This window comes from Dromiciops gliroides, chromosome 5 (assembly GCF_019393635.1).
Source record: "Dromiciops gliroides isolate mDroGli1 chromosome 5, mDroGli1.pri, whole genome shotgun sequence".
NCBI lineage: Eukaryota > Metazoa > Chordata > Mammalia > Microbiotheria > Microbiotheriidae > Dromiciops > Dromiciops gliroides.
In genome coordinates, this window is record NC_057865.1 from 29,976,430 (window position 1) to 29,993,139 (window position 16,710).

Here is a 16,710-nt window from a genome sequence, read left to right on the forward strand (position 1 = left end):
GTGTTCAGAGCTCATTAGCTATAGTACATGATTTAAGCTTTTTGAAGAAGCAGATGGGTGGCACAATAGAGAAGTCACGGTGCCTGGAGTCAGGAAGACCTGAGTTTTGTGAGATTGAAATTGGATATTAGATCATAAATCTCCCCTACTTAACCTTTCCCTTAATTTATCTCCCAGACTAGTAAATGGAAGAAGCTTCTGGTTTTCTAGATAGAACCTTTATTGTATGGTAGTCACAAGGTGATATTGATTAGAAGGATAGGAAAGTAGAAATACAATACAAATTGTCTTAAGTCTAGGCTTAGTCTATATTCTGTATAAAACTCACCAAAACCCAAGGCCACTTTTGGGGAGAGAGACCAAGTCAAGCACGTGCTGTTAACCGAGAACCAGGCCGAGTCAAACTCCAGTCCATGTCTGTCTGTGCAGCGCAGCCAGGAGACCAGTGGAGCAGGAAAAAGCTCCCACTTCCATTCTCTCCTTGCCTTTTAAGCTCACACCCGGGAAGTCAGAAGTCGAGTGCTCAGCAGGCAATGCTGTTGGTCTCCTCCCCAAAAGGGTGGTCCTAAAAAAACCCAAAAACTGGCGTCTCTCCATTATCTAACTGACTGTTAAAACTTTTTACCACAGTTTCAAATTCAGCCAGAGAAACTTGCTAGCTATGTGACTCTGGACAAGTCATTTAACCTCCCTTGTAGCAAGGAGAAACAATTATGCAAAAAAAAAAAATCTACTATGGATACCTTGTCTGACAATGTAGACAGTATTCTGTCCTAGTTGTCCCCAACCTCTATACTATATGGGAGACAGACCAGGGAATTTTATTGAACTACAAGCTTGATATGGCTATCAAAAAAACTAATGTAGTGTTATAGGAATTTTTCATTTTCCTTTTATTCGATTTTTATTATGCTGTTCCTCCGGGAACATATGGCTAATTGAAGCCTGTTTCCTGTTAATATTAACTTTGGCTGGCTAAAACATGACTTTTGAAATAACAGTATTGGGGCATGTGAGAAATGGGTAGTTCTCTCCTCTCAATGTGGATATAACAGTCAGTCACACTCCCCCTGACCTGTTTGTAGGACAAAGGTCTCAGATCCCCTCCTCCTCCCCCTCAGGCTAAAGTCACATGATTCAAAGAGCCCTGTTCTCAACAAGGTCCTCCCAAGTTGTATCCATATAAAGAAAATAAGGTCCATTCCTGAGTCATGCCTATATAAGGAAGAGGGATGGGAATACTGCATTCTGATTAGCTAGTTTTTGCGTGTAGATTGTAACCCTTGAGTAATCGGACCAATGATGAAAAAGGGGAGGGCCCATTTGCGCTAGGGTCTAGGGTATAAAACAGGGCCCGCGAGCCCCTTTTCTTTGCACCCACTAGCTGCATACTAGGGTGCCTCCTTCTCATGAGAATGAAATAAAGAACCTTTGTCACCTTACTGCTGAGTTCCTGAGAATTATTGAGAAGAGGATGGATTTTTCCCTCACAGGGCAGCTAGATGGCGCAGTGGATAGAGCACCGGCCCTGTATTCAGGAGTACCTGAGTTCAACCTCAGACACTTAACACTAGCTGTGTGACGCTGAGCAAATCACTTAACCCCAATTGCTCTCAAAAAAAAAAAAAAGAAAAAAAGAAATAACAGTACTGGTGAAGATTTTTGGCATTCCTGAGATTAGAAACTAAAGGAGAGGAAGAAGGGAATTTAGAATATCCCTGCTCCCAAACCTTTGGTTATTTTTGTGACATACATACATATGTGTATATATGTGTATATGTGTATGCGTATATATGTGTGCATACACACACATATCTTTCCCTCAATTAGCCCATTGTGACTTCTTTAAAATGTAGCTTTGGAGTTTCCTAAGTATAGAATTTTGAAAATTCAGGCTTTAATTCTGTAACTTAGTCTATTTACTAAATGGTACTAACTTAGTTTGTTACTCTTTAATTCAAGGAAGCATAAGATAAGGAATCTGTTTGACTAGGCCTGTATGATTTTTATAACTTGAGGCCATAAAGACAGTTAAATGTTTAAAAATATTATTTCTCTGTGACTGACATAATTTTCTCTAAAAAGCCTTTGTTAGAAACTCCAGTCTTGGTTCAGGGCTATTTTATACTTTTTAAACATGTGTTTAAGCATAATAAAACCTAGGTTTTTACCTCTATAATTTCTATACTGTGATAGAGTTATTCTGCAGCAGAAACCTACTTATCACTTGAAGTCGAAGAGGAGATATTTCCCCATAATATCAGTATTGGGCTGGCTTAAGAGAAGCATAGTTTCCTGTAATCATAATGAGCTCGTCAGTCCCACTGTATCCTGCCCTTGTCAGATCAAATCTGGAGTGGTGTGTTCAGTATCAGGAGCCAGTCACCTTGACCTGTGTCTTGCCACTGGAATCCGATGATTTTGGAGGAGAGAGTGAGGCTGATGACTTGCTTGGCCCTGCCTCACTTAAATCTAATTGACTTGCAAACCAAGAAGTCGCCCTCCTGATGTCATTGCTCCTCTTTGAGAAGGAAGGGCAATCTGTGAGGAGGAGTAGCTGCCCCTTCCCCTCCCCCACCAACTGACCAGGTTCCAGTTAGACAATGCTGCTATTCCTCTTTCCTCCTCCCCCCTTCTCCCCCTCCCCTTCTTCCTCTGCTTACTCTTCTCCATCTGTCCAAGTGGGGAGTCATACCCTTACATGGACACTCTGTCCAAAGTATATAAATTTTTGACTAAATTTTTGTACTTTGCAAGGTATTTTGAGGCTTGGGAGCTAGATTGTTTTTCTTTCTTCCTTATTTATTTATTTTAATCATTATTAAAAAAAAACAAAACAAAATGGGAGGGGGCAGCTAGGTGGTGCAGTGGATAGAGCACCGGCCCTGGAGTCAGGAGTACCTGAGTTCAAATCCGACTTCAGTTACTTAACACTTACTAGCTGTGTGACCCTGGGCAAGTCACTTAACCCCAATTGCCTCACTAAAAAAAAAAACACAAAAAAGAGATAATTAACTCTTTTTCTAATGTAGTTTTCTTCTTCTTTCTTCTGCTTCTTCTTTTGCAGGGCAATGAGGGTTAAGTGACTTGTTCAGGGTCATACAGCTAAGTAAGTGTCATGTGTCTGAGGTCATATTTGAACTCAGGTCCTCCTGAATCCAGGGCAGGTGCTTTATCCACCGCATCACTTAGCTGCCCCTCTCAAGTAATTTTTATTTATGATCTCTAGAAATATAATTCTGAAAAACCAGACTTTGATAAAGCCCATTGTGATTCAAATGGAGCTACTTGACTATGCCTTTAAACCCAAATCACTCTGACTGTCACTGATTGGCCTATTACATGTCCCACCCCAAGCCTTAGTTGCTCATTGTTTGGGTTTTGATGGCTCAGAGTGAGTGGATTTAGTAATTGTTTCTGTGCTGGCCAGAAACTCTGAGGATCTTCCCCTCCCAGACTGACTCTTTGTGAAGGCAAATTAGGCCATTTTATTTAGCATTTAATTATTGAATGGGACCTGGGAAAGACCTTAGCTTAAAAAGGCCATGGTCTCCTACTGCGTCTGAGGCCATCAAAAGTCATCCTGACCTATGTCTTGCTATGGGACTCTGATGACTCTGGAGGAGGGAGGAGGACTGATGACGGCACAGCTCTGCCCCACTTAAATCCAATTGACTTGCAAACTAAGACATCACCCTCTTGATATCATTGGTCTTCTCTGAGAACCAAGGATGAACAACAAGCATCAGTTAAAAATAATAATGGCATTTCTATAGCTCTTTAAAGTTTGTAAAGCCTTATGTTTGTAAAGTATATGTGTTATCTCATTTAATCCTCACAACAACCCTGGGAGGAAGGGACTATTATTATTCCCATTTTGCAGATGAGCAAACTGAGGCTGCTCAGGGTCACATAGCTATTAAGTTTGTGAGGGCAGATTTGAACTCAAGTCTACATGACTCCAAGCCACTCTTATCCAATGAGTCCCTTTGGTGCCCATTCCAGGTTTAGGGAATGTTTAACCTAGAGAAGAATGGGGGGTGGGGGTGGGACACAATGACTGTCTTTAAGGATCTGAAGGGCTGGCCTCTGACATGTCCTTAAAAGGCAGAATTGGGAGCAATAATAGAATCTCTAAGGAGAACAATGTCAGTAAATAGCTCTTAACCCTAAGAGTGCTTCCAAACTGAAATGGGTTCCCTGTGCTATGGGGATTCTTTTTCATGTATGGACTGGGCTAGATAGGGGATGAGGTCCCTTTCAACTCTGAAATTCTTAGATTCCAAAAGAGAGTATGTGCACGATAACCACAGATTGGACTTTCAATGTGCTGGCCAACAACGGCACTAACACTAACTATGGAGTACCAGACACCAGACTGAGCAGCTGTTCATATAAATAGCCTCCATTTTCAGTTTCTTTTCCCCCTATTAAAAACATGTTGTGATGGAGTCTTTGAAATAAAAGACTTTTAGTAACACAGGGCATTTCAACTTAAATATCCAATCTGTTTTAAAGTGTATTGATGTGAATAGAAAACAAATTACAAGAATGTAATCCTAGCACCACAAACTCAACATGTCCAAACTCTATCTGTCCCACTTTCCAAATTCTCTATTTCTATTGAGGATGTGAAAATTACTACAGTTACTTTGACTTAAAAGCTTAACATCATCTTGGACTCTTCCCTCTCTGTCAGTTGCTATATCTTAATGTTTTACACACACACACACACACACACACACACACACACACACACACACACACATTCCTGCGCCTGTGTGTGTGTGTGTGTGTGTATGAGATATATGATATATCCACACCCCTGCATCCCATTCCTTCATTCCACTAACACTGCCACTCCCCAACTTCTGGCTGTCATCTTTTCTTGCCTATACTATTTTAATAATCTAATTGGGTTTCCTCTGCTTCCAGTCATGGTCCTCTTCAATCTATTTTTCAGATCTCTGCCTCAAGAATCTTTTTCTCCTATTTTTAAAATTATTTTTTTATTTCATTAAATGTTTTACAATTACATGTAAAAAATTTTTTTTAAATGTTGAGTTTCAAATTCTCTCCCTCCCTCTTATCCCTGCCCTCTTCTTGAGAAGGCAAGAAATTTGATTTCAATCATATATCTGAAGTCATGCAAAACTTATTTCCATATTAATCATGTTGCAAAATAAAACAATAAAGATGAAGAAAATTTTAAAGTGTGCTTCAATCTGCAGTCAGAGTTCATCAGTACTCTATCTGGAGCAGATAGCTTGCATCTTTGGGTTTATCAAACACTAGATTGCTATGGTCATTTACTACTGTGTATTGTGATATATAATTGTTTATATTTGTCTTAATTTGTGTGAAAAGTGTTTTGTAAATGTGTTCCTATAGTCCCTAAGTTTGTTTCGTCAGGTAAACATCCAAATATTTTATACTGTCTGTAGTTATTTTAAATGGAATTTCTCTTTCTGTTCCTTCCTGCTGGGTTTTATTGGTAGTATATAGAAAGGTTAATGATTCATGTGGGTTTATTTCATATTTTGCAACTTTGCTGAAATTGTTACTAATATGCAACTAGTTTTTTAGTTGATTCTCTAGGATTTTCTAAGCATACTGTGGTAAAATTAGAATTTGGCTGATTCATTTGGGAGGGGCCGCACCTGGCCCACTGAACATATGCTACTGTGGTCAGAAGTAGAAGCCTCTCTCCATAGGCAGTTTTTGAAGGACCTCCCCTTTTGGGGGAGGAAAATTAGACACTAGCTGAGGGGAGTCTGAGTCTCTTCTGGAGCTCTCTCTCTTTTTCTCTTCTTCTCTCTTCCTTCCTGGCAGTGGTGCGAGCAGAAGCAGGAGTCATTCAAGCCTGGTTGTAAGTAGTGCTTTCCATAGAAGCTACAAGCTCCAGGTGGGAAGGTACTCTGCTCTTTTGAATAGACTTAGGTTAGAGCTAGGAGGATTATCTGTATTTCTTTTCCCCTATTTCCTTGTCTTTGATTTTATTAATTTCACCTTTGCTGTTTACTTTATTCTCCCTAATAAAACATCTGTGGAACAGAAGCTGTAAAGCTCCTTTCTTATTGGCCTGGGAGAAATATCTAAAAAGGCAGTTTCTGAGGGGAGGGAGCTTTAAACCTAGAGGTCCCTCATTACCTCTGGGATCACAATATTTAGGCGAGCCACCCAATTAACTCTTCATATATTAAATTTGGCCCCCACAATACCTTTATATCAACCAAAGACAGTTTTGTTTCTTCATTGCCTGTTTTTATTCCTTCGATGTCTTTCACTTGTCTTATTGCTATTGCTAACATTTCTAGAATAATTCTGAATGATAGCAGTGATAATGGACATCCTTGATTCACTCCTGATCTTATTGAGAAGGCTTCAAGTTCATTTCATTACAGATACTGCTTGGGGCGGCTAGGTGGCACAGTGGATAGAGTACAGGCCCTAGAGTCAGGAGTACCTGAGTTCAAATCTGGCCTCAGACACTTAACACTTACTAGCTGTGTCACCCTAGGCAAGTCACTTAACCCCAATTGCTTCACCAAAAAAGAAAATAAGAAGAAAGGCCCCATTCATTTTTATGTTTTCTAGTGTTTTTAATAGGAATTGATATAGTATTTTGTCAATGACTGTTTCTGCATCTATTGATAGGGGTTACATTATTATTGATGTGGTCAGTTATGTCAAGAATTTTCCTAATATTAAACCAGTTCTGCATTCCTGGCATAAATTCCTGGTTGCAGTATATGATCTTTGTGACTTACCGTTATAATCTACTTATTAGTATTTTATTTAATATTTTTATATTAATATTCATTAATGAAATTGGACTAAAGATTTCTTTAGTCCAATTTTTCTCTTCCTGGTTTAGATATCAAAATTATATTTTTGTCATAAAAGGATTGGATAGGATTCCTTGTTTAGTTATTTATTCAAATAGTTATTATGGCATCAAGATTAATTGTTCCTTAAATATGTTAGAATTCACTTGTGAATCCATCTGATCTTGGAGATTTCTTCTTATGGAGCTCACTGATTGCTTGTTCAATTTTTTATTCCAAAATTGGATTATTTAAGTATTCTATTTTCTGGGTGGTATATATTTTTGTTAATATTCATCCATTTCACTCAGATTATCAGTTTTACTTCCATATAATTGGGTAACACAACTCCTTAAAATTGCTTTAATTTTCTCTTCATTGGTGGTGCATTTATCCTTGAAAATTTTTTATACTAGTAATTTGGTTTTCTTCTTTCCTTTAATTAAATTGACTAATGATCTATCTATTGTATTGCTTTTTTCATAAAACCAGTTCCTAATTTTATTTATTTCATTTTAAAAAAGTTTTCAATTTTATTAATCTTTCCTTTAATTTTTAGGATTTTCATTTTAGTGTTTAATTGGGGATTTTTAATTTGTTCTTTTAAAAGTTTTTTTTTTTTACTTGCATGCCCAATTCATTGATCTGCTCTTTCTCTCTTTTACTTATGTATGTATTGAGAGATATAAATTTTCTCCCAAGTACTGCTTTGGCTGAATTCCACAAATTTTGGAACGTTGTCTCATTGTTGTCATTGTCTTTAATGAAATTATTGATGGTTTCTCTGATTTACTTTTTGATCCACTCATTCTTTAGTAGATTATTTGGTTTCCAATTAACTTTTAATCTCTGCTTTCATGGACCTTTATTAAATGTAATTTTTATTGAATTACAGTCAGAAAAGGATGAACTTAACATTTCTGCTTTTCTGCATTTGATTGTGAGGTTTTATGTATTAATACATGATCAGTTTTTGTGAAGGTGCCATGTACAGCTGAAAAAAGGTACACTCCTTTCTATTTCCCTTCATTTTTCTCCAGAGGTCTACTATATCAAACTTTTCTATGATTTTGTTATTCTCTTTGAATTCTTTCTTACTTATGTTATAGATTTATTTAGCTCTGAGAGGGTAAAGTTGAGGCTCCCCCACTGGTATAATTTTACTATTTCCTCCTTAATTCATTTAACTTTTCCTTTAAGAACCTGGATGCTATGCCATTTGGTGCATACATATTTAGTATTGATATTACTTCACAGATTATGGTTCCTTTTTTGAGGCATTTGGGATTAAGTGACTTGCCCAGGGTCACACAGCTAGTCAAGTGTCTGAGGCTGGATTTTGAACTCAGGTCCTCCTGAATCCAGGGCCACTGCTCTATCCACTGCGCCACCCAGCTACCCCTCTGCTTATCTCTTTTACTTAGGATTATTTTTGCTTTTACTTTGTTTGAGATCATGATTGTTACCTGGGATCTTTTTTTTTTTTTTTACTTCAGTTGAAGGAAAATAGATTCTGCTCCAGCCCCCTTTAAAAACTCTGTGTATCTCTCTGTTTCTAGGGTGTTTATTTTAAATAACATTGTTGGATTTGGCTTCTAATTCATTCTGCTAATAATTTCTGTTTTGTAGATGAGTTCATCCCATTCCCATTCCCAGTTATGATGACTAACTGTGCAATTTCCTTCATCCTATTGTCTTGTTTATCCTTTTCTCTTTTTATTCTGTTCCTCTTCTAAAGTCTGTTTTGCTTCTGACCATTGCCTTCTTTTATCTGCTTTACCTTTTATCACTCCCTCCTTCTCCCCTTTCTCTTATCCCCTTCCCCTCCTACTTCACTGCTGGGTAAGATAGATTTCAATTACCAATTGAATATGCATCCCAACATAACTATACTCATTCCTGCACCCTTTTTCTATGTAAACTCTTTCCAACTGTCCTAATAATGATAAAGTTTTTAGAAGATACATGTATCATCTTCCTGTGTAGAAAGGTATACAGTTTAACCTTACTGAGTTCCTTATGATTTCTCTTTCCTGTTTACCTTTTTATGTTTCTCTTGAGTCTGGTATTTGAAAGTGAGATTTTCTATTCAGCTCCAGTCTTTTCATCAGGGATGCATGAAAGCCCTCTATGTCATTAATTATTCAATTTTTCCCTTGAAGGATTAATTTTACTGGGTAGGTTATTCTTGGTAGTAATCTCAATTCTTTTGCCTTACAGAATATAATATTCTAAGCCCTCTACTCCTGTAAGGTGGTAGCTGCTAGATCTTGAATGATGATCCTGATTGTTACTCCATAATATTTGAATGGCTGCTTTCAGGTTACTTGAAACATTTTCTCTTTTATCTGCAAGCTCTGGAATTTGGTTATAATATTCGTGGGAGTTTTCATTTTGGCCTCTCTTTTAGATGGTGGTGCGTGGATTCTTTCAATTTCTATTTTACCCTCTGTTTTTAGGATATTGGGGCAGTTTTCCTTGATGATTTCTTGAAATATGATGTCTAGGCTCTTTCTTTGATCATGGCTTTCAAATAATCTAGTAATTCTTAAATTATCTCTCCTTGATCTATTTTCCAGGTCAATTGTTTTTTCCAATGAATTATTTAAAATTTGAAAATTTTTCTTCACTTTGTTTTATTGTTTCTTGATGTCTCATGGAGTCATTAGCTTCTACTTGTCCAATTCTAATTTCTAAGGAATTATTTTCTTCAGTGAGCTTTGTACCTCTTTTCTCATTTGTCCAATTCTGCTTTTTAAGGAGTTATTTTCATCAGTGAATAATTGTACCTCTTTTTCCATTTGGCCAATTTTGTTTTTTAAGGTGTTCTTTTTTCCAGTATTTTGTGTGCCTCATTCACCAAGTTGTTAATTTTCTTTTTATAATTTTCTTTCTTTGTTTTAATTTTTTACCTAATTTTTCCTCTACCACTCTTTTTTTAAATTTTGAAAACAATTTTTAAACTCTTCCAGGAATTCTCTTTGGGCTTGTATCCAATTCACATTTTTTCCCCCCCCGAAGCCTTCCTTGTAGCTGTTTTGACTTCATTGTCTTCTGATTTTGTGTCTTGATCTTCCTTATCAGCATACTAACTTTTTATGGTCGTTCCTCTTTTTTTTTCGGTTGCTGTTTGCTCATTTTCCCATCCTATTTCTCGATTTAGAACTTTATGTCAATGTTGGCCTCTGTTCTCAGAATGGGGGAAGGAAGGTACACTGTCTCAAACTTCAGTCTTTTGAACACAGTTGTTTTCAGAGCTAGTTCTGGAGGTTTGGCAGTTTTCAATTTTTTCAAGGTGGTGTGATTTGGGGAGAAGTGTGGTCACTTCTTTCCTGGTGTGCAATCTGGTCCTTACCAAGGAAGAGCCCCTGATCCCTTGGAATTGCAATCAATACAGCTCCTCAGGGCCCCTCCTCCCTTGGAACTGAAAATGATACTGTTCCTTAGGGTCCCTGATCCCTTGGAGCAGGAAGTGATATTGCCCCTTAGGACTCAACTCCTACTAACCAAAAGTGTTCTCTCTGCCTTGAACTGAGAAGTGGGCATAGGCAGTGGAGCTGCCAAACAGTGACTGGTCCTGTATACATTGCTAGCACAGAGTCCCCTGTAATTTCTGACTGGTTCCCAAGTCCCCTGACTATCTCTGGCTTGTGAGCTCCCAAAGCTCTGGCTGCTTCTGTCACCACCACCTATTCCCGCCACTAGTGTTTCATCCATGTGAGCTCCGGCTCACTCCTCCAGTGTCGTCATCTTTTTCTGACCTCCTATACTGTCTTGAACTGGAAGAATGTGTCACTCTGACATTTTGTTGGTGTTGCTACTCCAGAATTGGATTTAAGGTGCCATTTTAAAGTTATTTGTAAGGGACTGTTGGGAGAGCTCAACTTTGTCTACTCTGCCACCTCAACTCCCCCCTCCCCCCCCCCAGGAATCCCTAGAGAATATTTTTTTGTTTGTTTGTTTGTATTTGGGTTTTTTTTGTGGGGCAACGGGGGTTAAGTGACTTGCCCAGGGTCACACAGCTAGTAAGTGTCAAGTGTCTGAGGCTGGATTTGAACTCAGGTCCTCCTGAATCCAGGGCTGGTGCTTTATCCACTGCACCATCTAGCTACCCCCTGAGAATATTTTTAATGCACAGGATTAAACATATCATGAATATAGGGTGTCCCTAAGTCTTAGTACAGGTAATAGTTACCAAGTTATCAAAGCTTACTAGTGTCCTAGCACTTGGAGACACCCTGTACTAATGAGTACATGTGGCACCCAGAACATTTACTAGTCCATATATGGCAGGGGCTTACTTAATAAATGATAATGGAAGCTTTCAGACAAAGACATCAAAGCTATCTATAATCATATAATCATTCTTCAAAGAAATGAAAATTAAAACAATTCTGAGGTATCACCTCATACCTATCAGAGTGACAAATGCAACAAAAAAAGGAAAATAGTGGATGTTGGAGGGGATGTGGGAAATCTTGGACGTTAATATGCTGTTGGTGGAGTTGTGAACAGATCCACCCATTCTGGAGAGCAATTTGGAACTATGCCCAAAGGGCTATAGAACTGTGTATACTCTTTGATCCAGCAATACTATTGCTAGGTTTATATCCCAAAGACATCCCCAAAAAGAGAAAAAGACCTATTTGTACAAAAATATTTATAGCAGCTCTTTTTGTAGTGGCTAAAAGTTGGAAATCAAAGCAATGCCCATCAATTGAGGAATGGCTAAACAAGCTGTGGTATATGGTGGTGATGCTATAAGAAATGACAAGCAGAAAAAAAAATAAATTATTCACTTCACAATGTTAAAAAGAAAGGAAGAAAGAAAGAAAGAAAGAAAGAAAGAAAGAAAGAAAGAAAGAAAGAAAGAAAGAAAGAAAGAAAGAAAGAAAGAAAGAAAGAAAGAAAGAAAGAAGTGACAAGCAGGATGATTTCAGAAAGGCCTAGAAAGACTTGTATGAGTTGATGTATAGTGTAGTGAGCAGAACCAAGAGAACATTGTGCACAGAGACAGCAATATTATTTGATGAAGAACTGTGAATAACTTTTCTCAGCAATACAATGATCCAAGACAATCCCAAAGGACTAATGATGAAGTATACTATCCACCTCCAAAGAAAGAACTGATATTGATGGAACACAGACTGAAGCATGCGATTTTTCACTTTTATTTTTTCTTTTATTCAAGTTTTCTTATACAAAATGACTAATATGGTAATGTTTTACATAATTGCACATGTATAACCCATATCTGATTGCTTACCACCTCAGGGAGGGGAAAGGGGAAGGAGGGATAAAATTTGGAACTCAAAACTTTAAATGTTTAATATTTTAAAAAAATGCTAATGGATTGAATGAATGCCATTTCCTTGCTCCAAAAACCTTCAGGGGCTCTTATTGCCTTGAGAATAAAATGCAAACTCCTTAGCCTGGCCATAAAGGACTTCCAGAATTAACTTCTGCCTTAGTTTTATAGTCTGATTTGCCATTTGTTAACCTTCCTAGACTCTGCTCCAGATGAAAAGTGTCAAACATTGTAGCCCACAACACTCCTGAGTTTGTTCAGGGCTAGATTAAAATGCAATTGGCCTTTGCTTGTGTGAGGCCCCAGGTTCCATCCCTGGCATCTCCACCAAAAAAAACAAAAAAAAACAAAAACAAACAAACAAAATGCAACTGGCAAAATGAATGAATGAATGAATGAACAAATAAATAGAGACAAATAGATAACAAAATTTAAAAAATAAAATGTAATTGGCAAATATTATAATAAAATAAATGAAAATACAATAAAACATAGGTAATATTACATTTTAAAACTGCCAATATATATATAGCCAGCAGAGAACCTTGTGGCCAATTTTGTGGTCCCCTATTTCAATTTGAGTTTGATACCACTGTGCTAGAAGGTATCAACCTTTTTGGTCTTGGGACCCTTTTACACTTTTAAAAATCATTAAGAACCCCCTTCTCCAAAGTTCTTCTATTTACCAATATTTACACATTAGAAATGAAAACATCTTAGTATTATTATGAAAATAATTTTTATCTCACAGTTCCCTAGAGAGAGTGTTGGGGACCACACTTTTTTTTTTTGTGGTTTTTTTTTTGCAGGACAATGAGGGTTAAGTGATTTGCACAGGGTCAAGTCTCTTAAATTAAATTTGAACTCAGGTCCTCCTGAATCCAGGGCCGGTGCTTTATCCACTGCGCCACCTAGCTGCCCCCAACCACACTTTTCAAACCATTGTGCTAGGCACAATGAATGGATGACACTATTAGCTGAATTCGAGGTGTTCCTCCTTGCCTGGAATGCATGAACTTCCTGGACTCAGCATTGGAGAGAGTTCCCATCTCTCTTCAATATCCAGTTCATAATTAGAAAAATAGTTGTCACGCATATAAGACACTTAAAGGTCTGCAAAACACTGTTTACATCAGCTTGTTTGGTCCTCATGAGCCTGTGAAGTGGACACTACTGTAGGCATTTTCATTCCCACTTTAGGGAGGAGGAAATGGAAGCTCAGGGAAGTTGTGTTTTCCTTTGCTATGATTTCACAGCCAGTGAGAGCTGGAGCCACAATTTCTTCCTCACTCCAAATCTGGGGTTCTCCTGGTTCCATTTCATGGCCTCTCCACCGGATACTTTTCCTGATTGACAATTTTAGGTATTCTTGAATTTTCTTTTTAAATTTTTTTTCTTTTTAAATTTTTATTCTCAAATTTTCTTAGGACATTTTGTCTGTCTCATTCTGCCATATATATATATATATATATATATATATATATATATATATTTTGTCTGTCTCATTCTGCCATATATATATATATATATATATATATTAAAAGCTGCTAAATATAGAGCACTGAGTTTGGAGTTAGAAGCCTGGGTTCAAATTCAGCCTCAGATGCTTACTAGCTATGTGAGCCCTTTCCCTCATGACTAATAGCATCTGCTTCACAGGGCTGGTGTGAGGATGAGCTAAATATACATAAAGTAAGTCCTTGTGCCAGTCAAGAGCAGAAGCTGTCATTGTCTATCTTTGTATTATTCCCAGAACCTAGCTATACTGCACACATATTAGGTACTTAATGGTTTTTTGCATGGATTTGAAGGTCCATTTGTTTCTTTAATTGCTTTTTCATTTGTCTCCTTTATTGAGTCATTTAAATATAAAATTAAGATCAGAGGACCCATTAAGAAAAGAGTCTGGGGTGGTAGAGCAGGAGATGCTTATCAAATTTAATTTGTAAACTGGTAAATGAGATATTTGCTAAAACTAATTGACCCATTGCTTAATTACAAAGAATCTCAAGTTGAGGGAAGTAGCTAGTCACAAAAATGAAAACGGACCCATTTGGCATATCCTTGTTGGTGTCAGCTGACTTCTGGCAAATCCTTTTTTTTAGTTTCAGTCAAGAGGTGTTTGTGGACTCTAGAGGACACCTTGTGAATAGATTATGAACAGGGCTGGCTGTATCAGAATTCTGAAATCTGCCATCTCTGCACCCCTTAAGGCATCGGCCAAGTGCGGCTAATCAATACCCAAGCAGTAAAGGATGCCAGCCCAAAGGCCTGCAGCAGCGTGAAGGTCACCCTGTCATTAACAAGCTCAGGGACTGCAGCATGAACAACCCCACAAGATCCTTGGAAAAGCCAATTGCTACACAAATTTAATGTTTGTATATGTTCTAAGAACGATGTGATTGTTAGCACATTTTCCTTCTGTCATAGCCAGAAGGGTTAGGTGGAAATAGGGCACACGGGATGGGTAGTTTTGTATTTTGTCTTTTTCATGACCAGCTCAGATACCTGTTCCCGTTCCTCATGCCTGGACAAAACAACTAACAATCTGATGGCTAAGTGACACATTTGCTTGGGCAAGTCCTTAGCCTGTTAAGAGCTCGTACTTGAAACCTTTCTGACTTGGTTCTTTACCTTAGTTCTGCTGGATAGGATCCTCTCTATGACATACTGGAATGGGCCTTTCATAGAGCCCTCAAAGACCCTTAAAAGGAATAATCTAAATGTCTTCTCAACAAATATCTATGGCTTCCCATTGTTAGGTGGAATTTAATTTTTGCTCCTGGCTAATTTGTCAAGGGCTTTCTTTAATAGCTTAAAAAATATCAGTGAAGCAACTACATTTTGGAGTAGGTTGAACCCCTGAACCAATCAATTGACCAAAAAGACAAACCTTGGACAGAATGTGGGAAAAGAGGTACATTACTCTTCTGTTGGTGTGAATGTGTCCAGCTAGTCAAGAAAATGGAACTATGTCCAGTCACTAAATTGTGCAGACTCCTGTACAAAGATATTTCTGTAAATTTTGTGGTAGCAAAGTAGAAAATAGGGTATCCACAAACTGGGGAATTGTGAACAAATTCTATGTGTAAGTAAATAGAATACTACTGTGCCACAGGATGGGGAGGATGGTTTAAATGAAACCTAGAGGAAGAGGCATATGATCTGATGCCAAGTTTAGTGAGCAGGACTGAAATAACTATTATGAAAATGAACTCAGAAAACTGAACACCGATCAACTGAGGGACCAACTACCATTCCAAAGTACTGAGAATGAAGAATGCTATGCCCTTCTGAGGTAATGCTCAAAAGGCAGAATGACAAGCAATGCAGGAATGTTTTACTCGATTATGCATGTTACAGGCCCATTCTTCTCATTTTTCAGTGGACAATGTGGCAGTGAAAATAAAAGCTTAATTTTAGAAACATTTCAGCATTATGAACCTTAAATTTTTTCATCTTGTCTCTTCAGGTTTCACCATTATCAAATAACCAAGGTATTAAGGCCTTTGGCTTATCCTTTCAACCATCTAGGACAATAATTTATAGGCAGAAAACGAATTTTCAGGGACCTATTCCCAACAAACTAAACTCAAATACATAAAGCATTGCATATTCAGTACCTATCATCTTTTTTTTTTTCTTTTAAGCGGGACAATGGGGGTTAAGTGACTTGCCCAGGGTCACACTGCTAGTGTCAAGTGTCTGAGGCTGGATTTGAACTCAGGTACTCCTGAATCCAGGGCTGGTGCTCTATCCACTGTGCCACCTAGCCGCCCCCCAGTACCTATTATTTCTAAGCAATTGATGAATTCCAGAAGTTATCAATCCCTTCATTCTTTGCAGCTCCCATTCCTCAAGATATATAAGAAAATGCTGTAAGGGTTTTGTAAACTGTTTACCCAAGAAGCTTTTCTATGGAAGCCCCAAAGTATGTTCTCATTCCAGAGCACTTTGCAATACTAGGGAACATCTGAGGAACTACCATTTAGCAAATGCACATTTCACACAGAATACCCTTGAATGCAGCTATTTAAAATAAACCACTGGGGGCAGCTAGGTGGTACAGTGGATAAAGCACTGGCCCTGGAGTCAGGAGTACCTGAGTTCAAATCCGGCCTCGGACACTTGACACTTACTAAGCTGTGTGACCCTGGGCAAGGCACTTAACCCCCATTGCCTCGCAAAAAACAACAAAAAAACCTATAATAAATTACTACAGGGCAGATAGGTGGTGCAATGGATAAAGCACTGGCCTTGGATCCAGAAGGATCTGAGTTCAAAGCCAGCCTCAGACACTTGACACTTACTAGCTGTGTGACCCTGGGCAAGTCACTTAACCCCCATTGCCCTGACAAAATTACTAGAAGCTACAAATTTAGACATCACTGTAACAACTTGATCCTAAGTATCTTAGTTACATTTAATCATGTGATTTCAATGTAAGCTTCTCCCAGTGAGGAGCTCTTACCATTGCTGATCATCACCTGCTCTGCAGCTTCTCTAAGACTTGATTGAACCCAGGTCTTTAATTCCAAAGGCCAACTCTCTACACTCTTCTATAATTGCAAAAAT